Source organism: Rhinatrema bivittatum, chromosome 9 (genome assembly GCF_901001135.1).
Source record: "Rhinatrema bivittatum chromosome 9, aRhiBiv1.1, whole genome shotgun sequence".
NCBI lineage: Eukaryota > Metazoa > Chordata > Amphibia > Gymnophiona > Rhinatrematidae > Rhinatrema > Rhinatrema bivittatum.
Window position 1 is genome coordinate 113,224,837 of NC_042623.1, and position 27,193 is coordinate 113,252,029.

The window sequence follows — 27,193 nt, forward strand, 5'->3', positions numbered from 1 at the left end:
GACTTTCAAGATGTTTAAAATTCATTAGCTTTATTTCCTGAGTTACAGGAGCTTGTTTATTTAACCATACACAATTCAAGGCTTACAATGAACTTGATAACTGACACATACAATACTCATGCAGGGATTCTAAAATTCCTCCAAAGACTACACACCAGAAACAAATATTTTGCCCCTTCATAAGAACATGCCTTACTGGGTCAGACCAAGGGTCCATCAAGCTCAGCATCCTGTCTCCAACAGTGGCCAATCCAAGCATAAGAACCTGGCAAGTACCCAAAAACTAAGGGGTAGATTTTAAAAGGGTTACGCGCATAAGTTATGCACGTAACCCTTTAACCCCCCCCCACCCCCACCCCGCGCGCACCGAGCCTATGCAAAATAGGCTCGGCGGCACACGCAAGCCCCGGGGCATTTTGCGGGCGTGGCCAAGGCCTCCGAAACAGGTCCCGGGCTGGGGAATCGCAGGCGTAACTTTTAAAACACAGGTGGGGGGTGGTAGGAAAGTTCCCTCCAAGGCCACTCCGATTTCGAAGCGGCCTCGGAGGGAACGGGCAGCACGCGCAAGTTGCACAAATGTGCACCCCCTTGCACGCGCCGACCCCGGATTTTATAAGATACACGCGGCTACTGGCGTATCTTATAAAATCCGGCATACTTTTGTTTGCGCCTGGTGCGCGAACAAAAGTACGCGCAGGCGCACTTTTAGAAAATCTACCCCTAAGTCATGTTACTGTTGCTAGTAATAGCAGTGGCTATTTTCTAAGTCAACTTAATAGCAAGTAATGGACTTCTCCAAGAACTTATCCAATCCTTTTTTAAACCCATCTGCACTAACCACATCCTCTGGCAACAAATTCCAGAGTTTAATTGTGCATTGAGTGAAAAAGAACTTTCTCTGATTAGTTTTAAATGTGTCACATGCTAACTTCATGGAGTGCCCCCTAGTCTTTCTATTATCTGAAAGAGTAAATAACGGATTCACATCTACCCGTTCTAGACCTCTCATGATTTTAAACACCTCTATCATATCCCGCCCCCCGCTGTCTCTTCTCCAAGCTGAAAAGTCCTAACCTCTTTAGCCTTTCCTCATAGGGGAGCTGTTCCATCCCCTTTATCATTTTGGTCGCGCTTCTCTGTACCTTCTCCATCGCAACTATATCTTTAAGATGCGGCATCCAGAATTGTACACATTATTTGAGGTGCGGTTTCACCATGCAGCGAGATACAGAAGCATTATGATACTTTCCGTTTTATTCTCCATTCCCTTTCTAATAATTCCCAACATTGTTTGCTTTTTTGACTGCCGCAGCACACCGAACTGATGATTTCAATGTGTTATCCACTATGACGCCTAGATCTCTTTCTTGGGTGGTAGCTCCTAATATGGAACCTAACATTGTGTAACTATAGCATGGGTTATTTTTCCCTATATGCATCACCTTGCACTTTTCCACATTAAATTTCATCTGCCATTTGGATGCCCAATTTTCCAGTCTCACAAGGTTTTCCTGCAATTTATCACAATCTGCTTCTGATTTAACTACTCTGAACAATTTTGTATTACCTCACTTGTCATATTTCTTTCCAGATCATTTCTAAATATATTGAAAAGTGTGGGTCCCAATACGGATCCCTGAGGCACTCCACTGCCCACTCCCTTCCACTGAGAAAATTGTCCATTTAATCCTACTCTCTGTTTCCTGTCTTTTAGCCAGTTTGTAATTCACGAAAGGACATCGCCACTTATCCCGTGACTTTTTACTTTTCCTAGAAGCCTCACATGAGGAACTTTGTCAAATGCCTTCTGAACATCCAAGTATACTACATCTACCGGTTCACCTTTATCCACATGTTTATTAACTCCTTCAAAAAAGTGAGGCAGATTTGTGAGGCAAGACTTGCCTTGGGTAAAGCCATGCTGACTTTGTTCCATTAAACCATGTCTTTCTATATGTTCTGTGATTTTGATATTTAGATGCACATCTTTCTCTCCCATACAGTCCCCTCAGTCTCTTCTACTCCCCACAGTTTTCTTTTCCTCTACCCCACTACAGCCCTCTTGCTCTCTCCTCCCCGACTCCACTGCATCCATCTCTTCTTCCAGATCCTGATCAGGACAAAGATGCTTCCTCCTACCAATGGAGTTAATCAGGGTGCAAGACTTGAACATTCTCTACTGTGCCCAAAGAATATATGTCAGCTGCATACTTTACCCAGCATTCCCCGGGAGAGAACTCCAGAAGTCACCGCGAGCGATCCAGACTTCAGGCTCCACATCCCCAGCTTCTAGAGGCCCCGCATCCCTTACAGCCAAAGAGGACCAGAAGCGAATGCCTAAATGTTCCTTGTTTTAAATTCACTACAGATTTTATACAGAAGGAATTTAATTGAAAACAAGAGTTAACAGGGTGGGTAAATAGGTAGATATATCTTGATTGCAGTGTTTTGAGGGTCATTGTTAGATAAATATAAAATAAATCAATAGACAAAGTAGTTTAGATTAGCTTTACATCCCTACTCCCTTAGAAATTTTAACCTGATAAATCAACAAAATTAAGATGCAGAAAGTAGTCCAGCAGTCTTTTGCACTGAGTGCCACATGTATCATCTCCCAGTTGGCAAGAGGTTGTATATCTGCACTAGGTGCAAAGAGCTCCTAGCCCTCAGAGAATTGAGTTCGAACTTCGGAGGCTAGAGTGGCAGACCTGGAGAAGCTAAGAGAGAGATATATAGAAGAGACCTTCAGGGATATAGTAGAGCAGTTCCTTCTCCAATCTGGCAGCCATTGTGCTGCTATGGAGAAGAAAGATCATCTGGAAGGAGAGCATCCGCTTGATGAGGCAGGAAGCAATCCTGTAGCTAGAACCTACCCTCAAGATGATGTAGTATCCTCTCACACAGAGAACAGGTCTCCAGGGGCACATGCCCAGGAAGGAACATTTAAGATGACCATTCTAATGAACATAAGAACATAAGATATGCCATATGGGTCAGAACAAGGGTCCATCAAGCTCAGTATCCGTGTCCCAACAGTGGCCAACCAAGTCACAAGTTTCCTAACATTAAATGAACAGATCCCAAGCTTCTAATCATTTTTGATTAATAGCAGTTTATGGACATCTGCTCTAGGAACTTATCTAAACCTTTTTAAAACCCAGCTACACTAACCGCTGTACACATCCTCTGGCAATGACTTCCAGAGCTTAATTATGCATTGAGTGAAAAATAATTTTCTCCAATTTTGTTTAAATGAACTACTTGTTAACTTTATGGAGTGTGCCCTAGTCCTTGTATTATCCAAAAGAGTAAATAATCGATTCACATTCGCCCATTCAAGTGCTTTCATGATTTTGTAGACCTCTATCATATCCCCCCTCAGCCATCTCTTCTCTAAGATGAACAGCCCTAACCTCTTTAGCCTTTCCTGATAGGGGAGCCATTCCATCCCCTTTATCATTTTGGTCACCCTTCTCTATACTTTCTCAAGTGCAACCAAATCTTTTTTGAGATGCGATGATCAGAACTGCACACAGTATTTAAGGCGCGGTCTCACCATGGAGCGATGGTGAGACCGCACCATGAGTGATTCGATTATTAGGAAAGTTGACAGCTGGCTGGCTGGTGGACATAAGGATCGCTTGATATCTTGCCTACCTGGGGCAAAGGTGGTGATGCTCATGCTTCACGTAGATAGGATTTTAGACCGTGCTGGGGAAGATCTGGTTGTCTTGGTACTTGAGGGTATCAATGACATAGGAAAGTGCAGGAGGGAGACTCTGGAAGCCGAATTTAGGATCTTAGGTATAAAGCTGAAATCCAGAACCTAAAGGGTAGCATTCTCAGAAGTGCTCCCCGTTTCAAGTACAGGGCCCAAAGGCATGCAGAGCTCCATAGTTTCAATGGGTGGAATTAGATGATGGTGCAGAGAAGAGGGTTTCAGGTTCATTAGGAAATGGACATCATTTTGGGGAACGGGGGGGGGGGGGGCCTTACCTGAAAGGATGGGCTCCACCTTAACCAAAGTGGAACCAGGCTGCTGGCACTAACCTTTAAAAAGGATATAATGCAGCTTTTTAACTAGACAATGAGGAGAGCCGTCTGTTGCTCACAAGTGTATGGTTTGGAATGATGTATCTTGGAAGGATACTAAGAGAACACGGAAATTAAGAGCATCCCAGTAGAAAGGTTGCAATAAATGACAAAGTGAACCAGGTGCCTTTAAGTAAACAGCAGACAAAGCAGAAAGATTCCAATTACCCCTATCAAGTGATAAGCAGGTTGTTCATAAAAACAAACACACATTTTGAAATGTCTGGATACAAATGCTACAATTCTAATTTAAAAAAAAAAAAAAGTAAGATAGAAGAGTTAGAATGCATAGCACTATATTAAGTGGGAGGTTTTTTCCTTCTCCTCCAGACCCAAGACTAAGTGTTAGGAAATTGACCTGGTCTTGTAGCTCCTTAGACTTTTGTGAACACAGAGTCTGAATGTTCCATTTTTTTTTTTTTATTTAGGGAATTCAATGTTGAACCCAACCCAACCACCAGATCCCATATGGCATCAAGAGTCACCACCTCTGGGCGAGCTGGGATCTTAAAAAAAAAAAAAAAAATCACTGCAGGGAGCCATCTCATCGTTAGGGGCTGTTGCCCCCCTATTCCCGTTCTCAAGCTCTCTCTCCACTCTCTCAACGGTACCTGTTGTCCCCATAGGCGTCTGTCCCTCAAAAGGGCTTGGCGTAGTTGCTCCAAGGTCCAAATCTGCAGGATTCCATGGCGTTCTTTCTACACTGAAACTGGCTGCAAAATCAGCTGATGCTGCGACCAGATTCGCCACATCCACCCTCTGAAATGGTGGATGCCTTAGTTCGGGGCTCAGGGATACCTCCTCTGCACGCAGAGTCTATTCTCCCACGCCAATCCACACACCAGGCTCCTCAGCTCTCTGGTCGTTTTGCTGTGCTGGTGAGCCCATAAATTTTGTAACCTCCAGCTGTAAATTCAACATAGGGAAAGAAATGGACGGATAAATCCAAACTTTCCCTTTGCGTTTGGGAGGCATCTCCTCTTTCCTGGGGAAACATTTCAGTAGAAATCAGGAGCTACTCAAACCCGTGTGCTCCCTGTGCGGCCATTTCGGCTCTTCCAGTATGGCATGTTGTTATGTGAGACCACATGCCTCTGCATACAATATAAAGGAAGTTTTCAGGGGCCTCCTAGCATGCTGAAGAACAGGTTCCCCTTCTGTAGAATTCATAGGGCCACCGCTATACTGAAGATGAGGGCTAATAACTCCTCTTTCCACAATAGTCGTTTTATGGAAGAGGCATCCTCTTCTGAGGAAAACTCACCTTCTTCCTTTGATAGCCCAGGAGGCCCTGGGCCTGACTCCTCTTCTGACCAGGCCACCTCCCTGGAGTCCTGAATGCCTATATGCATCAACAAGAGGAAGGGTTCTGAAGACCTTCTTGGACACTTCACCACCTCCTTTTGGAGGTAGCTGCCCCTTGGAAGTTTGAGCAGAGCAGGTTCATAAGACACTCGCATCACAGCAAGTACTTAATGTCTAATATCCTCAAACTATAGGGAGAAGTCTTTTGCCAGGGCACTAGGCACCTATGCTATCTTCACTGCAAAGGCAGGTTTCCTCTCAGAGACCCTGCATCTAAATTACCCCCTTCCCCCCCCCCCCCCCCCCCCATGTGTGTAGGAGGGCTAAGGGAGTACTGATTTCCTTAAGGTGAAGAACTTCTCTCCCTTACCATCTCTTGCTCCCCCCTTGAGTACAAGAGTGAGGCAATCCAGAGATCACTGGATGGTGTGATTCAGTATAGGGCACAAGTGATGAATGTTCATTCAAAAGGCAAGGGAGGTATTATAAGGGCAACTCAACTTTTTGTTAGGAACGTAAAGAGAAGGAAAAAACAGCTATGGTTTTCTAAAGAAATAGCTGAAAAGGTAAGGAAGAAAAGGTTAGCATTCATAAACTATATGAGATCGCAGAAAGAGAAAGGTGACAATATCTGGAAAATTAAGAGAACCTGGAAAAGTAGTCAGGAATGCAAAAATTCAAACAGAAGAAAAAATAGCAAACATGGTAAAACAGGATAAGACTTTTTTTTTAAGATATGTTAGTGATAGAAAGAAGCACAAAAGTGACATCGTAAGATCAGAGGAGGAATATGTCAAGGCTGATGAGGAAAAAGCAAAATTGCTTAATAAATATTTCTGTTCAGTGTTCACTGTGGAAGGGCCTGGAGCAGGACTACATAAAACAAACAAGATTAGAAGTGAGCTAAACCTAAATCAATTTTTGGAACAGTGTGCATAAGGCAATTGGGCCGGATGGAATGGATCAGAGGGTACTAAAGGAATTTAGAGATGTTCTGGCAGCTCCGCTGGCTGACCTTTTCAATGCTTCTTTACAGTCAGCAGTAGTTCCAGAGGACTGAAGAAGGGCAGAGGTGGTTCCTATGCATAAAAGTGGAAGTAAGGATGAGGATGGGAACTACAGACCGGTTAATCTGACTGTGGTGAGCAAATTAATGGAATCGCTGCTAAAAACAGAAGATAGTGCAATTTTTGGAATCCAATGGAACTGCAAGATCTAAGGCAGCATGCTTTTACCAAATGAAAATCTTGCCAGACAAACCTGATCAATTTCTTTGATTAGGTGACCACAGAGTTTGATCAAGGGAGAGCGCTAGATGAATTTTGATTTCAATAAGGCTTTTGACATGGTTCCACATAGGAGACTTATGAATAAATTGAACGCCCTTGGTATGAGACCTAGAGTAATTGACTGGCTGAGTGGGAGGCAACAAAGAGTAGTGATAAATAGAGTTTTCTCTGAAGACAGTGGTGTTATCAGCAGTGTGCTTCACGGATGAGTCCTGGGACTAGTTCTTTAACACCACCAGCAGATGGCGTCAGAGAGCAAAGCTTTGACGCACTGGTATCCCAAGTGTGCCACCTGCAGCTCATCAGTATTTATCGATACCCAAGCAATGGAGAAATTACTTACCTGAATTTCGTTTTCCTTAGTGTAGACAGATGGACTCAGGACCAATGGGTATAAAAGTGTACTCGTGCTAGCAGTTGGAGACGGATCAGATTTCAATCTGACGTCAGCTCCTAGTACATATACCCCTGCAGGAAGTGCATATTCTCAGTATTCTTCCTTGCAAAGCATTATGGATATGTGTGACTGACCGTAACTTAATGTGTTTATTCTGATTGGATTGACTTGGTTGATCGACTATAGCTGGAGACCGCCAGGTCCTCAACCGGAAGGCGTCGAAACCCGGCACGGTGGATGCCCTATGATGAGTAAAAGCATGGCTTACCTTGATATGATGAACGACCATGTGTAATGGCAGCCCAGGGTGGGCTGCTGAGTCCATCTGTCTACACTAAGGGAAACGAAATTATCAAGTAAGTAATTTCTCCATTTCCAAGAGTGTAGCAGATGGACTCAGGACCAATGGGATGTATAAAAGCTACTCCCGAACTGGGTGGGAGGCTGCCCGTGGTCCAATAAGGATTGCCTTTGCAAATGCTGTGACCTCCCGAGCCTGAACATCCAGACGGTAGAATCTGGAGAAGGTATGGATGGAGGACCACGTTGCCGCCCTGCAGATCTCGGCAGGTGACAGCATTATGGTTTCTGCCCAGGAGACCGCCTGGGCTCTGGTGGAATGGGCCTTGACCTGTAGAGGTGGTGGTTTTCCCGCTTCTACGTAGGCCGCCTTGATGACTTCTTTGATCCAGCGGGCGATGGTTGCCCGTGAGGCCGCTTCCCCTTGCTTCTTCCCGCTGTGCAGGACGAACAGATGGTCCGTCTTTCGTACCGTTTCTGACATTTCCAGGTATCTGGATAGTAGTCTGCCGATGTCGAGATGGCGTAGAGACCGGCCTTCTTCCGACTTCTTCACACCTTCCGTGGTTGGTAATGAAATGGAAGTGTGAGACCACTTTGGGTAGAAAGGATGGGACCGTACGTAGATGGATGGTCCCCCGGGGTGATTCTGAGGAATAGATCACGGCAGGACAGTGCTTGTAGCTCTGAAATGCGGCGGGCCGAGCATACGGCCAGCAAGAACACCATTTTTAGGGTTAGTAGACGGAGAGACAGGCCTCGGAGGGGTCTGAAGGCGGGTCCCGCTAGGAAATCCAGAACGAGGTTGAGGTTCCTCAGGGGCACTGGCCACTTTAGTGGTGGGCGAATGTGTTTGATCCCTTTCAGGAATCTTGATATGTCCGGGTGCGCGGCAATGCTGTCGCACTTGTTCCTGGGGCCGTAGCATGACAGCGCTGCCACCTGTACCTTGATTGAGTTGAGGGACAGGCCCTTCTGGAGTCCATTCTGTAGGAATTCTAAGATTATTGGGACTTTAGAGGCGTGTGGTTCGATGTTGTGATCTTCGCACCAGGCCTCAAACACTCTCCAGATCCTTATATATGTTAGCGATGTGGAGAACTTGCGTGCTCGGAGGAGGGTATCTATTACTGCCCCCGAGTATCCCCTCTTCCTCAGTCGGGCCCTCTCAATGGCCGGACCGTAAGAGAGAATGGAGCTGGATCCTCGTGAAGGATGGGACCTTGTTGTAGTAGGTCCCTGTGTGGAGGTAGGGGCAGAGGGTCCTCTGCCAGTGGTCTTCTCATGTCTGCGTACCAGGATCTTCTTGGCCAGTCCGGGGCCACCAGAAGAACTAGACCTCTGTCTCGCTGAGTCTTGTGAATGATTGCGCCCAGCAGGGGCCATGGGGGAAAGGCGTATAGGGTCCCCGGTGGCCAGGTTTGTACCAGGGCGTCGATCCCTTGTGACTGCAGATCTTGCCTGCGACTGAAGTATCTGGGTACTTGGGCGTTTGATCTGTTTGCCAGAAGATCCATGTCTGGGGTCCCCCACCGATCCCCTATCATCTTGAAGGCTGTGGTTGACAGCTTCCATTCTCCCGGGTTTAGGCTTTCTCTGCTGAGGAAGTCTGCCGTGGTGTTGTCCTTCCCTGCGATGTGGACGGCGGAGATGTCCTGGAGATTTGCTTCCGCCCAGGTCATCAGGGGGGCTATTTCTAAGGATACTTGTTGGCTTCCGGTTCCACCCTGCCTGTTGATGTAGGCCACCGTGGTGGCATTGTCCGACATCACTCTGACAACTTTGTTTCGAAGTCTGTGGGCAAGCCGCAGGCAGGCTAGCCGGAATGCCCCGTGCCTCTAATCGGTTGATGTTCCACCCCGACTCGACTTCGTTCCACCGCCCTTGGGCGGTTAGCTCTTCGCAGTGTGCTCCCCATCCGCGAAGGCTGGCATCTGTGGTGTCCAGGTCGGGGAGGATATTGATCCCCGGCTCATGTGGTTGGACTGCAGCCACCATCTTAGCTGGATCAGAACTCTGGTCGGTAGAGGAAGATGCACGGTGTAGTTCTGGGATCGTGGACTCCACCGTGATAGGAGAGAGCGCTGCAAGGGTCTCATGTGGGCTCGCGCCCATGGTACTACTTCCAGTGTGGATGCCATTAGACCGAGGACTTGGAAGTAATCCCATGCTGTGGGCCGGGTGGCGCTCAGCAGGGTCTGGATTCGGTCCCGCAGCTTTGATCTCCTTGTGGGGGTCAGACTGACCTTGTCCTCCTTGGTGTCGAATCAGACTCCTAGGTATTCCAGCGACTGCGATGGCTGTAGGGAGCTCTTGTTTGTATTGACTACCCACCCTAGGCTTTCCAGTAGAGTTATGACTCTGTTGGTTGCTCTCCTCCTGTGATTTTGCTCTGATCAGCCAGTCGTCCAGGTAAGGATGAACAAGGATTCCCTCCTTCCTGAGTGTCGCCGCTACCACTACTATTACCTTGGTGAAGGTCCGCGGTGCGGTGGCTAACCCGAAGGGTAGTGCCCGGAATTGATAGTGGTGGTTCGGGACCTTGAAGCGTAGGTAGCGCTGGTGTTCCTGATGGATTGGGATGTGCAAGTAGGCTTCCGACAGATCCAGGGATGTGAGATATTCTCCTGGCTGTATTGCACGTATGACTGACCGCAGGGTTTCCATTCGAAATCTTGAGACCCTTAGGTGTCGGTTGACTGACTTGAGGTCCAGGATGGGTCTGAACGTACCTTCTTTCTTGGGTACGATGAAGTAAATGGAGTAATGCCCGGAATTTAATTCCCGTGCTGGTACCGGGGTTATGGCCTCTAGGGTCAGGAGTCTGGACAGGGTAGCTTCCACTGCCGCCCTCGAGAGGGTCGTGGCAGGGAGATTCCACGAACTTGTCCGGAGGGGTTCGGAGGAAATCCAAGTAGTACCCTTCTCTGATGATGGCTAGGACCCACTTGTCCAAAGTTATCTCGACCCATCTGCGGTAGAATAGGGATAGTCTGCCCCCTATGGCTTCTTGCCTTCGATGGGTCGGCTGAATCTCATTGTGGGGTGCGGCTGGGGCCTGGGCCCGAGCTGGTTCCCTTCTTGCTGTGTTTGTTCCGAAAAGACTGGTTCCTGCCCGTAGGGCGGGGCACTTGGAAGTTGTTCCTGTAAGGGTTGAAGCGCTGAGAACTTCTGCCTCTGGAAGGTCTGGAGAAGGAACGCTGGTTTCTCTTCGTCTTGTCCTCTGGTAGGCGAGGAACTGAGGAGTCGCCCCATTTGTTAGCCAGCTTCTCTAGTTTGCTGCCGAACAGGAGGGATCCCCTGAAGGGCAGTCTTGTGAGGCGTGTCTTGGAGGAGGCGTCGGCCAACCAATTTCGCAGCCAGAGTTGTCTCCTGGCTGCCACTGTGGATGACACTCCTCTGGCTGCCATGCATACTAGGTCGGAGGCAGCGTCAGTGAGGAACGAAAGTGCCGGTTCCATGTCTTCCCCCGGGGTGTTGCTCCTGGCTTGGGATAAACAGGAGCGTGTCACCACGGTACAGCAGGACGCAATTTGTAGGGACATGGCCGCTACCTCAAAGGCCTGTTTCAGTATGGCTTCCAGGTGTCGGTCGTGTGCATCCTTGAGGGCCGCTCCTCCTTCCACTGGTATGGTGGTGCGCTTAGTGACCGCGCAAACCATGGCGTCCACCTTGGGGCACACCAGAAGCTCCTTGGTTGCTGGGTCCAGGGGTACATGGCCGATAAGGCTCGACCCCCTTTGAATGAGGATTCCGGCGTATTCCACTCCAGGTCAATTAGCTGTTGTGCCGCCTGTAAGAGGGGAAAATGGTGGGACGTCTGTCGAAGGCCCTCCAGCAGGGGGTTCTTTCTAGGTTCCCCCGGGGTGCTTTGGCCCGGGATGGCGAGCTCCGACAAGCATTGAGATACCAGGTCCGGAAGCTCATCCTTTGAGAAGAAGCGTCTCATGGTTCGATGTGGCTCCGTCCCCGAGGGGAGTTCTCCCTCCTTGAGGGGCTCAACTTCTTCCTCGGAGAAATCAGTGTCCCCATAGGTGGGGCTTCTGGGTGGTGGGAGCCTGTGCCTAGGCCTTGAGGGTCCTGGGGCATGAGGGTCTTTCGGAGCATATGGATAGCCGGCCCGGGGTTCAGTCTGCATCTTGACAAAGGCATGAATCCCTTTAAATAACTCCACCCAGGAGATCGATGCCGGGTCCAAGTTGAGGGGCGCCGGTTCCCAGGGGTTCCCTGTCTGAGGGATGGAATCACTAGGGCCAGCTAGCTCCGGGGTGCCTCCCGAGGAGCTAGTACTGGGACCCGTGTGGGGCTGGCCCTGGCCTGGGTCTCCCAGGGCCTCCTCACAGTGTGCGCATAGGGCATCCGCTTCCTCGCTCTGTGCGGCTCTGAGGTGGCATGCAGGGCAGAGGCCTTGGGCTTTTATGCCTATTATTGGAGGTGCCGCTTCTGTGGACTCGTAAGCTCTTATGCGCTCCACTGCGTCTGGTATATGCGCGCCGGTTTTGCTCTGCAGCGTAGGTATGAGCCTTGCAGTGTGCACCAAAGGAGGTGCGCCCAAAAATTATGTGCGCCTATAATGCGCGCCCAACTATCGGCGCCTATTCAAAAATCGGCGCCTAAAATACGCGCCCAAAAATCGGCCCCTAGCCTAAAATATGCGCTTAGCTTAAATTGTGCACTCGATCGGGCGGCGAAGACAGACAAGATGGCGATGGCGAACGTGTGGGCAATATGGCGACCTCCTTAGAGGGTCTCCACGTGGGTAGACCCTGCTCCTCCTCGATCTTCGGAGACCGTTTAAAGGAAAATGTACGCCTTACCTTGTCTTCGGCGCTTCCTGGTTTCGACCCGGGCGGTCTCCGGCTGCGGGGGGAGAGGGTAAGTACCTCGAGGGGATGTACGCCTTACCTTGTCTTCGGCGCTTCCCGGTTTCAACCCGGGCGGTCTCCGGCTGCGGGGGGAGAGGGTAAGTACCTCGAGGGGATGCACCCGCTGCCTCTCAGCCGCACCCGAACTCCTCTCGCTCGGGGGCTAAGTCCGAGCCGCGATTCGGCTCCAGACCGAGGCTGCCTCTGTGCCGCGCCCAAGCCCTTCTCACTCGGGGGCTAGGTCCCTGCCGCGATTCGGCCACCGGACTGAGGCTCTCACCTCCGAGGGACCACGGAAATCACCTCGGACCCGAGGGTATCACCGCAGGAGTGCGGGGCTCGTCTTCAGGATGATTTGTTCTTTAATTTTGTTGTAACGCTCGGTGAGCGTGAAGGTAGCTCCTAACTGCTTTGGAGACGGAAAAATACTGAGAATCTGCACTTCTTGCAGGGGTAAATGTACTAGGTGCTGACGTAAGATTGAAATCTGATCAGTCTCCAACTGCTAGCACGAGTACACTATACCCATTGGTCCTGAGTCCATCTGCTACATGCTAGGAAAAGTATAATTGACAAAAACACATCTAATTCACGAAATAAGGGCGAACAGGAAATAAACTCCCTCAAGGGTCGGAAACAAAAACAACCCCAATACCTGAAAATCAGGTTTGAACCACGGCTCATAACAAAAAATTATAGAATCATTCTGATAGATTCCTTATGTACAGCAGCTAACCGTTAAGTAAATCAGTCTTTCATCAGTAGCACCCGGGCGGGATCCTGGACTGATCTGTGGTATTCCAGGAATGAAAATTAGCAGGTAAGAACCAATTTTCCTTTCCTGTACATTCCCAGATCAGTCCAGAACAGTGGGATGTACCAAAGCCACATTGCACTGGGCGGGAACCCAAAAGACCCGCTCGCAAGATGCTCTCCTCAAAAAGCGCTTGGTCCGAATCCCTAATATCCAGACAATGATTTTTTTTATTTATTTTTTTATTTTTAATTTTTATATACCGACATTCTTACATCCGATGTAAATCATACCGGTTTACATTAAACAGAATAGCAGGAAATAAATTTCCATAGTCTAATACAATGAACATTTCTAATTAAAATTGGATTTAATTAATTTAATTAAAATAAAAATGTCTTGTGAAGGTATGCAGGGAAGACCAGACTGCAGCTCTACAAATTTCCTCAGGCGACAACAACTGACACTGTGCCCAGGAAGCCGCTTGCACTCTTGTCAGGTAAGATTTCAAACCAGTCGGGATGGGGCGACCCTGCCTGATGTAGACCAAGCAAATTGTTTCCTTCAGCCAGCGAGCCAAGGATGCCTTTTCATCCTCCTTCGGACCTCCAAAGAGCACAAAAAGGTGATCCGATTTTCGAAGAGAGTTAATGACCTTCAAATACTGAAGGAGAACCCAATGGACACCTAACAGATGAAGATCTCTTCCCCAAAGCGGGGTCATGGGCCCAATCAGGGAATTTATTTATTTATTTATAGTTTTTATATACTGGGGAATATATTTATATATAGTTTTTATATAGGAATATATTTATATATAGTTTTTATATAGGTATGTATATATATATATAAAGGCAGACACCACTTTCGGCAAAAAGGAAGGGACCGTGCGCAGGGACACGCGATCAGCTGAGATGCGAAGGAAGGGATCCCTACAGGAAAGGGTCTGCAATTCTGAAATACATCTCACGGAACAGATGGCCACCAAGAACACAGTCTTCAAGGTGAGGTTCTTTAAGGAAGCGTGTCCCAGAGGCTCAAAATGGGGAATCACGAAGCGCCCTCAACACCAGATTGAGATTCCACTCCGGGCATAACTTATGAAGAGGATGACGAAGGTGCTTCGCCCCTTTCAGGAAACGGACAATGTCCGAGTGGCTGGCTAGAGGCCTGTCACCTACCCACCCTAGGAGACATCCCAGGGCCGAAACCTGTACACGCAAGGAACTATAAGCCAAACCTTTAGATAATCCCTGCTGCAAAAACCCCAAGACCTGAGGAATGGTCACCGACAATGGCACTACACCCTGCTGGTCACATCAGACTTCAAACACCTTCCACACTCGAACGTATGCCATAGACGTCAAGGGCCGCCTGAACTGAAGCAGGGTGGAAATCACTTGTCCCGAATAACCTTTTATCCGCCTCTCAAACACCAGGCCGCCTCTCAAACACCAGGCCGCCTCTCAAACACCAGGCTGCGAGAGAGCAGTGATCCTCCCGATCCGAAAAAATGGGCCCTTGTCGTAGGAGGTTCGGCAGGTGAGCTAGGCGAGGCGGGCCATCTGTCACCAACCATACCAGGTTCGCAAACCACGGCCACTGCGGCCACTCCGGTGCCACCAGAATTACTGAACTGGGATGGTCCTCTACACGCGGAAGAATGCGCCCGATCAGGGGCCATGAAGGAAAGGCATACAGGAGGATTCTGGCTGGCCACTTGCAGACTAGGGAGTCTTGCCTTCTTTTGGCTGAAGAACCGGTCTGTCTTGGCATTGACATGGGTTGCCATGAGATCCAGTTGGGGGAACTCACCATCAGGCACAAATGTGATTCCAACCCTCCCGGGATATTTACCACTCCCCGAGATCCAGCTGTTGCCGACTGAGAAAGTCCGCCTGCACGTTGTCCACGCCAACCACGTGAGAGGCTACGATGCCTTCCAGATGAAGCTCGGCCCAAGCAAAGAGGAGGTGTGCTTCCTGTGCCATGGACGGACTCCTGGTTCCTCCCTGGCGATTGAGATATGCCACCGTTTGACGGTGTCCGAGAAGACTCGAACCATTCTCCACTGCACCAGGGACTGGAATACCAAAACGCTTTGCGGACTGCCCTTGTCTCTAGGCGATTGATAGACCACAACCGTTCGGGTAAGGACCAGGTTCCCTGCGCTGCATGACCAAGGCACACTGTTCCCCAGCCTTTAACGCTCGCATCTGTTGTCACGATCACCCAATCCGGGACTTCGAGGGGCATGCCCTTCTGTAAGTTGTCTTCCGACAGCCACCACTGCAGGCTGGACCTGATTCACTGCAACAAAGGCAGGGGCAACTGGTATTGCTCAGACACTGGGTCCCACAGCGACTGAAGATCTCTCTGCAACGGTCTCAGGTGAGCGAAGGCCCAAGGCACCAATTCCAATGTCAAAGCCATGAACCCCAGAACTGACAGCTTCCAATCCCCAGATTGTGGGATTAGCTACAACCAGAGACACACTTGTTGCTGCAATTTGTACATCCTGTCATTCGCGAGAAACACCTTGCCCTGGAGGGTATTGAAGCGAGCTCCCAAATACTCCAGACACTGTGATGGAGTCAGATGACTTTTCGCTTTGTTGATTACCCAGCCTAGGGACAGGAGCCAATGGATCACACGAAGAAACGTCTGCTCGCCTTCTTCTTCTGACGGCTCAAAACAGCCAATCGTCGAGGTAAGGATGGACCATTATCCCTTCCTTCTGGAGGGTTGCCGCCACCACGACCATCACCTTGGTAAAGGTGCACGGGGCCGTCGCCAGTCCGAACAGCAGCACCCGGAACTGAAAATGCTGACCCAGGATCTTGAATCGTAGGAATCTCTGGCGAGCACTGCAAATTGGGATGTGTAGATAAGCCTCGGTGAGATCCAAGGAACTCTCCCTTTCGAACCGCTGCGATGACTGTTCGAAGTGTTTCCTTCGAAAAAGGGGCACCTTCAAGCACCGATTCACCTTCTGAAGTTCCAGAATAGGTTGGAAAGTGCCCACCTTTTTGGGAATCACGAAATAAATGGAGAACCGTCCCCTCCCCCGTTCCTCGGACTGCATGGGGACGATCGCCTTCAGGGCCAGCAATCTTTGTAGAGTGTCTATTGCGGCTCACTTGTTACGGGAAACACATCATGATTCCACAAAGGCCGGCATGAGAGGTCGAGAAAATTCTAAGGCGTAACCTTCTTTTACCATCTCCAATACCCAGCGATCGGAGGTGATGCTGGCCCACTCCTCAAAATTAGGACAGCCTGCCCCCAATCATCCCGTCCGAGGAGTGGGCGGGACTGATTTAATTGGGCAGGCTTCCTAGTTCCAGTTCCATGACCGAAACCACCTCTGGTAGGACGACAGGAGCCGCGAAAGGACTAATGTATGGGAAGAGGTCTGTCTGGAACCAGAGGGTGGAACATTCCTCCCCAACCTGCCGAAAACGGGATCGAGGACCTAATGATTTACTGTAGGGCTTTCTATCTTCCGGCAGTTTATTGCCCTTGGAATCCCAAAGAGATTTCATCAGCTGATCCAAATCCTCTCCGAACAGCAACTTCCCTCGAAAAGGTGGACTGCACAGTTGCGACTTGGAGGAAGCATCCACTGCCCAACTGCAGAGCCATAGGAGTTGCCGAGCCGCCACCAAGGAGACCATAGTCCAGGCCACTGAACGCACCAAGTCATATAAGGCATCCGCCACATATGCTACCGCCGCCTCCAGACAAGCCGTCTGAGAAGCTGACAAAGTCCCAGAAGATGATGGGTCCTGCGGTTTTTGAATCCAACATAAACACGCTCTTTGCATCATGCTGGCACATACCACTGCCCGAAGTCCTAAGGAGACCACCTCGAACACCCGTTTCAGATGCAGCTCCAGCTTGCAGTCCTGCACATCTCTGAGAGCAGCCGCTCCCACCACTGGAATGGTCATCTTCTTGGTCACCGCTGATACAGCTGCATCCACCTTAGGTACCCTGAGGCGTTCTAAATGTTCCTCCATTAGCGGGTAGAGTTTTTGCATCGCTCGGCCAACCTTAAGCCCCGTCTCCAGGGATTCCCACTCCCGGCTGAGGATGGGAAAAGCACTAGATGGACCCCAGAAACCATCCAGGACTGGGTTTACTCCCTTGCTGTCAGAATCTTCTAGTGAGGGTCTCATCCCCAATTCCTCAAGCACCTAGGAAATAAAGGGGCACAATTCCTCCCTCTTAAACAGCCAGACTACGCGGGGGTCGTCCCCCTCTGCACTAAGTTCTACCAGATCCCGATTGTCGCCCATATCTATGTCTGGAGGGACTTCACCCTGATCTGCAGCGGTGTCCCTCGGGGGCGGAGTAGAGTTGTTCCCCTGCTAGTCGACTGCACCCGCTAGATCCTCCGGAGCCAAAGTTGCCCTGGATGGACGACCATCAGTTCGCAGATAGGGAGGCTTGGGAATGCCCACGTTCCCATCCTGCGCTCTGCGCTTCGCAAGCTTCCAAGCCAGAAATGCTTCATGCATGAGCAGCACAAATTCCGGTGAAAATCCCACCGGTCCCGTCTCGTCACTGCTAGAATCAGTATCCATGTCTCTCGATTCCTCCAGTCTCGGAGTCTGTGCAGTGGGGGATAGCAGGGGAGGGTCATCCTGGGAGACCAATTCCACAGGGTGCGCAGTGGGGGTTGGGCTCCTTCCATTAGACCCAGCTGCCGAGCCTGACCTGTATGCAGACTTTTTAGGTTTGGTCCTCTTGTCTGAGGCCCCTTCCCCACCCAGTGCACAGTCCGTGCACAGTGACAGGGGGTCTAAATAAGCTGACCATACCCTACAAGCCTTACAGGGTTCCACCAGAGGAGTTTCTGCCATGTTCCTCCTGCAAAAAGAGGCACATAACTCCCCCCCCCCCGGAAGAAAACAGGTGCTGCCATCCAGCCCTGGTGACCCCCACAAAACGCCGCGAAAATTGGCCCTAGGAACGCTGGGGAGCTGCGTGGGAGGTAGAAAAACAAAAACAAAATGGCCACCAAGGTAAAAACAGCTCCGGAGCCGGCGGTAAAATGAGGCAGGGAGCCTAAAAACGTCCTCTGAGGTTCTTACCAGGGCTGAAACATTCTCCCCTCCTCTTCAGGGGTCTGTCTGGCTCTGCAACACCAGGCAGACTGATAAAAAATCCCCAAAGGGGCTACTTCCCTGTTCCGCAGACACTGAGGGGGAGCCTTCGGGTCGCTGAGGGAGTCAGTCCCCTGGCTATCAGCCGTGGTTCAAACCTGATTTTCAGGTATTGGGGTCATTTTGTTTCGGACCCTTGAGGGAGTTTTTTCCTGTTCGCCCTTGTTTCGGGAATTAGATTTTTTTTGTCAATTATACTTTGCTTGGGTATTGATAAATACTGATGAGCTGCAGGTGGCACACTTGGGAAAACTAATCGGAGAAAGTTCTTTTTTACTCAACGCACAATTAAACTCTGGAATTTGTTGCCAGAGGATGTGGTTAGTGCAGTTAGTATAGCTGTGTTTAAAAAAGGATTGGATAAGTTCTTGGAGGAGAAGTCCATTACCTGCTATTAAGTTCACTTAGAGAATAGCCACTTCCATTAGCAGTGGTAACATGGAATAGACTTAGTTTTGGGTACTTGCCAGGTTCTTATGGCCTGGATTGGCCACTGTTGGAAACAGGATGCTGGGCTTGATGGACCCTTGGTCTGACCCAGTATGGCATTTTCTTATGTTCTGATATCAGTGCCTCGAAGCTTTGCTCTGACTCCATCTGCTGCTGGGAGTGCATAACCCACTGGTCTGGACTGATCTGGGTATGTACAGGAACATAAGATATGCTATACTGGGTCAGACCAAGGGTCCATCAAGCCCAGTATCCTAGATCCAACAGTAGCCAACCAAGTCACAAGTACCTGGCAAGTACCCAAACATTAAATGAATAGATTGCAAGCGACTGATCCTTATTGATTAATAGCAGTTTATGGACTTCTGCACAAGGAACTTATCCAAACCTTTTTTAAACCCGGTTATACTAACTGCCGTAATCACATCCTCTGACGAACTCCAGAGCTTAATTATACATTGAGTGAAAAAGAATTTTCTTCAATTTGTTTTAAATGAGCTACTTGCTAACTTCATGGAGTGCCCCCTAGTCCTTGTATTATTTAAAAGAGTAAATAACCGATTTACATTTACCCATTCAAGTCCTTTCATGATTTTGTAGACTTCTGTCATATCCCACCTCAGCATTCTCTTCTCCAAGGTGAACAGCCCTAAACCTCTTCAGCCTTTCCTGATAGGGGAGCCGTTCCATCTCCTTTATCATTTTGGTCACCCTTCTCTGTGTTCTCTAGTGCAACTATATATTTTTTTGAGATGTGGCGACTAGAACTGCATACCGTATTCAAGGTGCAGTCTCACATGAAGTGAACCAGAGGCATTATGACATCCACCATTTTATTTGACATTCCCTTCCTAATAATTCCTAGTTGCTTTTTTTTTTGACTGCCACAGCACACTGAGCTGACAATTTCAATGTATTATCCACTATGATGCCTAGATCTCTTTCCTGAGTGGTAGCTCCTAATGTGGAACCTAATATTGTGTAACTACAGCAAGGGTTATTTTTACCTATGCATCACCTTGCACTTATCCACATGGAGACTCAGTATATGCAAATTTATCTCATGCATATTCATTGTGGATATCCTGAAAACCCGACTGGCTGTGGGGTCCCCAGGACAGGTTTGGGAAGCCCTGATATATACTAATCTTGTCATAAACATATCAAGGCCCACATTTGGCAACTGCCATCCCCATAGCTCAAACTCTGTAATCCATACTGTATGTCATTGTAACATTTCAAGGCCTGTACCTAGCAACTGCTATCCACCTGCCCACGAACAATCTGTAGTGCACTTGATGCAATATTGTTCCCATAAATGAAGGGATATGAGAAAAGCCCTTTATTGGACATAGCCACAGGATTATTCCTACATGAAGTATTGCATGTATAAGACCTGGAAGGTATCAGCTATTAATAAAATGAGGGTGCACAGAAATTTGTGTGGTCTAAAGAAGCAAGTCATAGCAGAGCCGTGGAGCTAATTCACAGTGTTCTGTGTGAAGACCATGGCCCACAAGACTTACCTCTTGAGATGCAAAGTAGAACTCAAGCTATGACAAGCAACAAGTTACAGCACACACAGGATCAGGAGTACGGCGTACAGAATATGAATGAAATAAAAGGGAAAAGAGTATCAAAACACAGCACATTATGCTTCCAAAAGGGGAGATGTAGTATAAAGAAAGAAAAGGCAGCATCATGTTCCTTAAAGGAAGAGCCGAACTTCTGGGCTGAAGGCAGCCAACATGGTGTTGAATGCCCCACCTTCCTAGCTCTCAATAGAACAAATGAAAATAAAATTAATTCAGACAGCATGGCCTCTAGTACATACTGAAGAACATCTACAGCCAAGTAAAATGCAAAATTATCAGATATGGAAGTTTTGATATTGTCACAATATATTGTGATGTGCAAGGATAGACCTATTAAAAATGCAGAACAGTGGAATCAGACATTGATGTAAATAAATCAATCATCTCTACCTATTGAGGATATACAATTAGAGGAGAAATGTGGAAAAGTTTAAAAAGATTTTCATTTTCACAAATTATAGAATGTAAGGCTTTGATAGTCCCAGGAAATGTAGGAAGATACTAATGCTGTGTTAGGCAAACATAAAATGATGTTGAACAAAAAATGCAAGGGGTAAAATCGGAGACATGGTAATGTATTTATAATACTACTTTGCAGTATTCATGAATTCCATGATGCCTTCATACCTAGACTAGAAACTAGATCAGAATGTGAACACTGGACTATGTGGAGGGGATATTCATACATGAGTTTTCTGCTAAAATGAGGGACTGAAGGAAATATATCAACCACAAGTCACCTTGGTTACAACACAAGCAATGATATCACTGCAATGAGAAGGAGGTATATGAAGAGGAAAAGATCTGGCCTGGAACCACTCTGTCATTAGATAGGACAAAGTATAAAAGAACATGAGTCTACCAGTTTAGCCTGATTTTTGATTGTTGAAATAAATACATTTGATATTTTGTGTAAGGGGTTTGTTTTTTTTCCAAATAGTTTTTTGAACTGCTTGGTAAATGGAGGTAATTTATGGAAATGTCTACAGATTAAGAGTAGAACCTATACATTTATTTACACTTTGTATACTGACCCTACTCAGGGTATCTTACAACAAAATGACAATTAAGACATGTGGCACAGATTATTGATTGTGCAACCAGGGCAAAAATGCTGAGGAAAATAAAGATACTATGATAAATCTATTTAACATATCCAAGTTTTGAGCAGAACAGGAAAAGGAACACAGCCCCCTTTGACATTGGAAAGGAACATAACAGTGATAATGACAGAAAGGACCAAATGGTCCATCCAGTCTGCCCAAACGTCTTATGATTGTAACTGCCGCTCTGTACAGTTATCCCTAAGCCTTATGATAACCCATAAAAAATTACTGCTAGCAACATTTTTACTGGGTGATGATACTTTTTGAAAATTCAGACAGCGCTGCTTGATGTGCTTTAAGGACTTTGCCATAGAAGCATTCCTGTGCTTTTTTTTTCCTTATATCTGCGTATCAGTATTCCAGCCCATAAATGCCTGAATCCAAATCCCTTCTCCACCGCCCCCCACCATCGAAGCAGAGAGTGATGTTGCAGTTGCATTGATTAAGGACTAGCAAGATGGTAGATGCATGGAATAGCCTACTAGCATAGGTAGTGCAGACCAATACTGTGACATAACTTAAGCATGCTTGAGATAAATATAGAGGACAGTGGTAAAGTCAGTTGACAAGCTGGGTAAGAGATATGGATAGCTGAGAGAAAGGAAGGCCAAGATGATGTGTAAGTAACAGAACTTGTTATAGGACAACAGAGGAGTGTGAAGGGAAGGCAACAAAGCAGACTTGAATAAGGAGTGATATACAGATGGTTAAGCTTCACAGCTGACAGCTGGGATGTATTTTTAGCTTGAGCAGTGTAGATAAGAACATCAGGCAAATTTGTGGACAAAGCTTATTCTCTATGTATATATTGCAGGGGTGACCAACTCCAATCCTCGAGAGCCTCAAACAGGCCAGGTTTTCAGGATATCTGCAATGAATATGCATGAGATAGATTTGCAAGCACTGCCTCCGTTCTATGCAAATCTCCCTCATGTATATTCATTGCAGATATCCTGAAAATCTGGCCTATTTGTGGCTCTCGAGGACTAGAGTTGCCCTCCTCTGATATATTTTATTTTCTACACTGAAACATTTGTGCACAAATCATGTTTCATGTGAAAAGGTGCCGAATACGGGATCCCTAATCCACAAACTCTAGGTTAAGCCTTATTAACACAAGTCCTGAAAACTTTACTCCACCTCTGAATAGGAAGTAAATTTCCAGCATTAAGAAAACACAAGTTAAGCCTACCTACCTATTTGCTTTAAGAAGTAATAGCAAATGCCTTGTTTAGAATAAGATTTACATTATAGAATACTAAGTTGTTCAGACTGTGTACTAAACTGCTTGTTAAATCAGGAGTAAAATTGTGTGCACAGTCAAGTGTACCATATTACATTGGGGCACTCTCTATTTGCTTGTAGACTCTCTCTAATCTAATATAGCAACAAATTTAGGCAAGGTCAAATTGGCCTACACACTCTCCTTAGTTGTTCCTATACTACAACAAATTTTATATGGGCTAAGCATGCCTTTGTGCTTATATTTTTGGGTTACCATACTACTATATATATTTTTTTTTTAAACTCCTACATCAGCTTAGTACATCAGAACTTTTTTTTTTTAGTATTCATCGCTAAAAAATGTACTCAAGATCAGCAGACTTTTTCTTTTACCCTTACAGTGCATTCAGAAAATATTCAGACCCCTTCACTTTTTCCACATTATGTTACAGCCTTATTCTAAAATAGATAATATACAATTTTGCCCCCTCAAACTACTGAAAGCGAAATCAAGTTTGTAGACATTTGTGCAAATCAATTTAAATAAAACTGAAATATCACATTTACATAAGTATTCAGACCCTTTGCTATGACACTCAAAGATGAGCTCAGGTGCATCCTGTTTCCATTCATCATCTTTGAGATGTTTCTCCAAGTTGATTGGAGTCCACCTATAATAAAATTCAATTGATTGGACATAATTTGGAAAGGCAAAAACCTGTCTATTTAAAAGGTCCCACAGTTGACAGTGCATGTCAGAATCAAAGGAATGGTTTATAGACCTCCGAGACAGTATTGTGTCGAGGCACAGATCTGGGGAAGGGTACAAAAAAAATTGCTGCAGCATTAAAGGTCCTGAAGAACACGGTGGTCTCCATCATTCTTAAATGGAAGAAGTGCAGAACCACCAGGACTCTTCCTAGAGCTCCCACCCAAACTGAGCAACTGGGGGAGAAGGGCCTTTGTCAGGGAGGTAACCAAGAACCTGATGGTCACTCTGACAGAGCTCCAGAGTTCTGCTGTGGAGATGGGAGAACCTTCCAGAAGGACAACCATCTCCGCAGCATTCCATCAATCAAGACTGTATGGTAGAATGGCCAAATGGAAGCCACATGACAGCCTGCTTGGAGTTTGCCAAAAGGCACTTAAAGAACTCTCAGAGCATGAGAAAATTCTTTGGCCTGACTGCAAGCTTCATGTCTGGAGGAAACCAGGTATTGCTATTCACTTAGCAAATACCATCCCTATGGCGAACCATGGTGGTGTCAGCATCATGCTGTGGGGATGTTTTTCAGCTGCAAGAACCGGGAGACTAGTCAGGATTGAGGGAATGATGTACAGAGAGATCTTGATGAAAACCTACTCCAAAGCACTCTGGACATCAGACTGGAGCAACGATTCATTTTCCAACAGGAAAACATCCCTAAGCTTACAGCAAAGACAACGCAGGAGTGACTTCGGCACAAGTCTATAAATGTCCCTGAGGGGCCCAGGCAGAGCCCGTTCTTGAACCCAATCAAACTCTCTGGAGAGACCTGAAAATAGCTGTGCATCATTGCTCCCCGTCCAACCTAACAGAGCTTGAGAGGATTTGCAGAGAATGGGATAAAATCCCCCAAATCCAGCTGTGCCAAGATCGTAGCATCATACCCAAGACAACTTGAGGCTGTAATCGCTGCAAAAGGTGCCTCAAAGGTACTGAGTAAATGGTCTGAATACATATGTAAATGTGATATTGCAGTTTGTTTTTTTTAATTTGCACAAATTTTGCTCTATTATGGCGTATTATGTGTAGATTAAGAAAGGGAAAAAATGAAGGGGTCTAAATACACATCTTATTTTGTACATATTTAAAACAATTTCTTGACTACCTTCCACGCCCCTGAAGGACTGCCCAAAGTCGTGTACAATCATTAAAGATATAACCATAAAACAAGCAAATCACAATAATTCAAAGCATAAAATAAAAGTACAAAAAGCAAATACAAGAATAACATATCAGAAATACTAGACAAATGCAGAGTGTATATCTAGGAGCCATCAACTCAAAAGTAAAGAGAATACCCATCAATGACCAGCTACTACCACCCAATCATGGGAAGAGTCAAGACTTGACCTTCTTTACAAAGATCAGGTGATCCTCCTCCAACAGAAGCTGCATAGGGAATTTATTCCAGAAAGTCAGGGTCATGATTATGAAGGACCTGGCTATATGCCTACTCTTCCTAATAGTTTTTATTGTAGGAATTTCCAGTAACACTGCTTGGATAGACTGTAGCTCACATTTAAGGCAATACTAGGTCAACTTCTCCCTTAGATAAACCGGCCCCTTAACTTGTAGTGCCGGAAGACTAAGGACAATATTTGAAACTGTACCTGTGTTAACAGGAAGCCAGTGAAGAGTAAGCAGCAAAAGGTAGGGAAGAGGCTCCTGTAGACTGTCAACTTTTGCTGCAACATTTTGGACAACGTGAAGCCTGTGCACTAGTCTTTTCAAGGAGACCAATGAGAAAACCATTACAGTAAGAACCTTTGATGGTTCCTGTCTGGACTATCAGGGCCTTGGAAAGTGAGATACAAAGACAAGATTCAAAGCAGAGAGAATGAACTGATGTACAGCAATATACAAAAGCTGATAGATAAAGAGTGACATTATGTAAACATTTAAAAGTTAAAACAGTGCTAAATCAACAGCCAGTGTAACCCAAGTAGTTACCAACTCTGCCATCTTTTTTTTTTAAGCTTTTTATATTCCACTTTTGGTTTTCAGGATAGCCACAATGAATATGCATGACAAATAGGATCACCAACATATGCAGCTATCAACCAGTCTGGCTATGTGTAATCACAAGTACTAAACTGGTCAATGGCTATTCAGACTTTTAGCAGAATCAGAGAAACAGATGTACAGAATAAATAATGAGAAAACCAAAGAGAAAAAAAAAAGATAAGAGATAAATACAGAAAGAACAGAACCTTTGTTTTGGCTGGACTCAACATGAAACAAGTACATTCAGATGACTGCAGCAAGACAAGAAGATAGCTGGGAAGAAAGCGAAAGAGAAGAGTTGGCGAATTAAAGATAAATTTGTGTCATCACTCAAAGAATGAAAAGAATATCTTGAAGCAGAGACCTAGTGTAAACAGAGAAAAGCGGTGGTCCTCGGAAAAAGCCTTGTGGAACAACCTAGGGAGACCGTGAGAGTTAAGAATCACTGACTAGAATTCTGAAAGAATCATTAACCAAAATGAAATCCTGAAAAAGGAATATAAGATATATCTAGTGAAGAAGGCGTCGCCATACTGGTGCCCCCTCGATCTTTGGTTTCTACTGTCACTGAGAGCATAGGACGAATAAACAAACCCACGCGTTTACAATCCCTCTCCACTTGGAAACCAACATACTACGAACAGCAAGACAGAGAAGGGAAACAGACAGAGACAAATCCAATGAGGTGCTCAAAGCAGATCCTCCTCGGAAAAGCAGCAGAGGCCGCCTTGGTCTAAGAGGAGGAAAAAAAATCGAGCAATGGACGGCGCGGGTATGGGCCGCAAATGAAAGTGAAAGGGGTCGCGGCCTGTACAGGCCGAGAAGACGGAACGAATCACCCTCGTTTCTCCCAGGAGAGAATCGGTAGGCAGCACCAGGCCGTCAATTTTCTTTGCCTCCCAGCCACCCCACTCTAGGCCGACTCGTTTTCCCTGCCTCCAGCAGCCCGAACTGGGCCTTAGAAGCCCCGAACGTCTGCTGTGTGGGGCCTTCACACGAACCCCAGGTAAGGAAAAAAAAAAAACAACAACAACAACAACAAAAAAAACTTTCCAGCCCGCCTGAAAACTTTCCAGCCACCCCCGCAAATAAAGAAATTCCCGGGGACAGAGCGACCTGCCAGGGCAGCGAAAAGCCACAGTCCGCCGAGGAAAGGGATTATTCAGGCGTCCACGGCGCCTCAAGTCGCCGGCACCGCTTACCTCCGGCGGCGAACAGCCGCCCCAGCTTGCTCCTCTATAATCCATCATTCAGCCCCTACACAAGCCCGGCTCTGCTGCCAGGCGTGCCGCAGTTACACCCGCACTCACCTCCACAGCAAAACAGGCTCCTGTAAGCTAAACACGGTAGGCGTCAGCCACAGCTCTAGCTCCAGCTTCCCGTTGTTGTTGCTGCTTCCTCCGTTCTCTCAGAGTCTCGGCCACATGCCGCGTTTTCGCGGGGGCTACACTCCCGGGGCACCGCACGGTGGCGCTGCTGCAGCCGTCCTCCCCCTTCCACACAGACCTGCGGCTGCCTGCGCGCACAAACGGAACTAACGTCGTAGTTCGCAAAATGGAGCAAGGCTAGACCCCCCTCCCCCAACAAAGACACAATTCAACAAAGTGGGAGGGCGTGCGCGTGCGCACGCTTTCTTTTCCTGCGGAAGTGAGAGGAGGAGGGGGGCCTGCTGGTAGTCTTAATACTGGGAACAAAAATCTGAAACCGCAGTTTTAGTTCCACTGATTTTTATGTAACATAAAATACTTTTTAAAAGGAAACCACTTTTTATGCTTTCCAACATATGAAGTGTTAGAAAGAATTATGTGAAATGGGTCTGTGTAGGTCCGCCTGCTACAAAGAATGAATTGAATATCATTAAATTTGGCTTCCTGG

General features: G+C 47.0%; 1 protein-coding gene across 8 annotated transcripts in view; it reads right to left on the bottom strand.

The window, feature by feature from the left end:
• SCAF11 (SR-related CTD associated factor 11) overlaps positions 1–26,899 on the bottom strand; it is a 529,866-nt gene extending 502,967 nt beyond the window's left edge. For 3 of the 8 annotated variants that reach the window (XM_029616087.1, XM_029616086.1, XM_029616085.1), the window contains exon 1: positions 26,629–26,896. The gene's annotated coding sequence lies outside the window, so the exon portion shown is untranslated. Of the gene's footprint in view, positions 1–26,628 lie in introns of all 8 variants that reach the window. The other 5 variants (XM_029616082.1, XM_029616081.1, XM_029616083.1 and 2 more) reach the window with 3 other exon arrangements.
• Between the last annotated feature and the right edge of the window lie 294 nt (positions 26,900–27,193).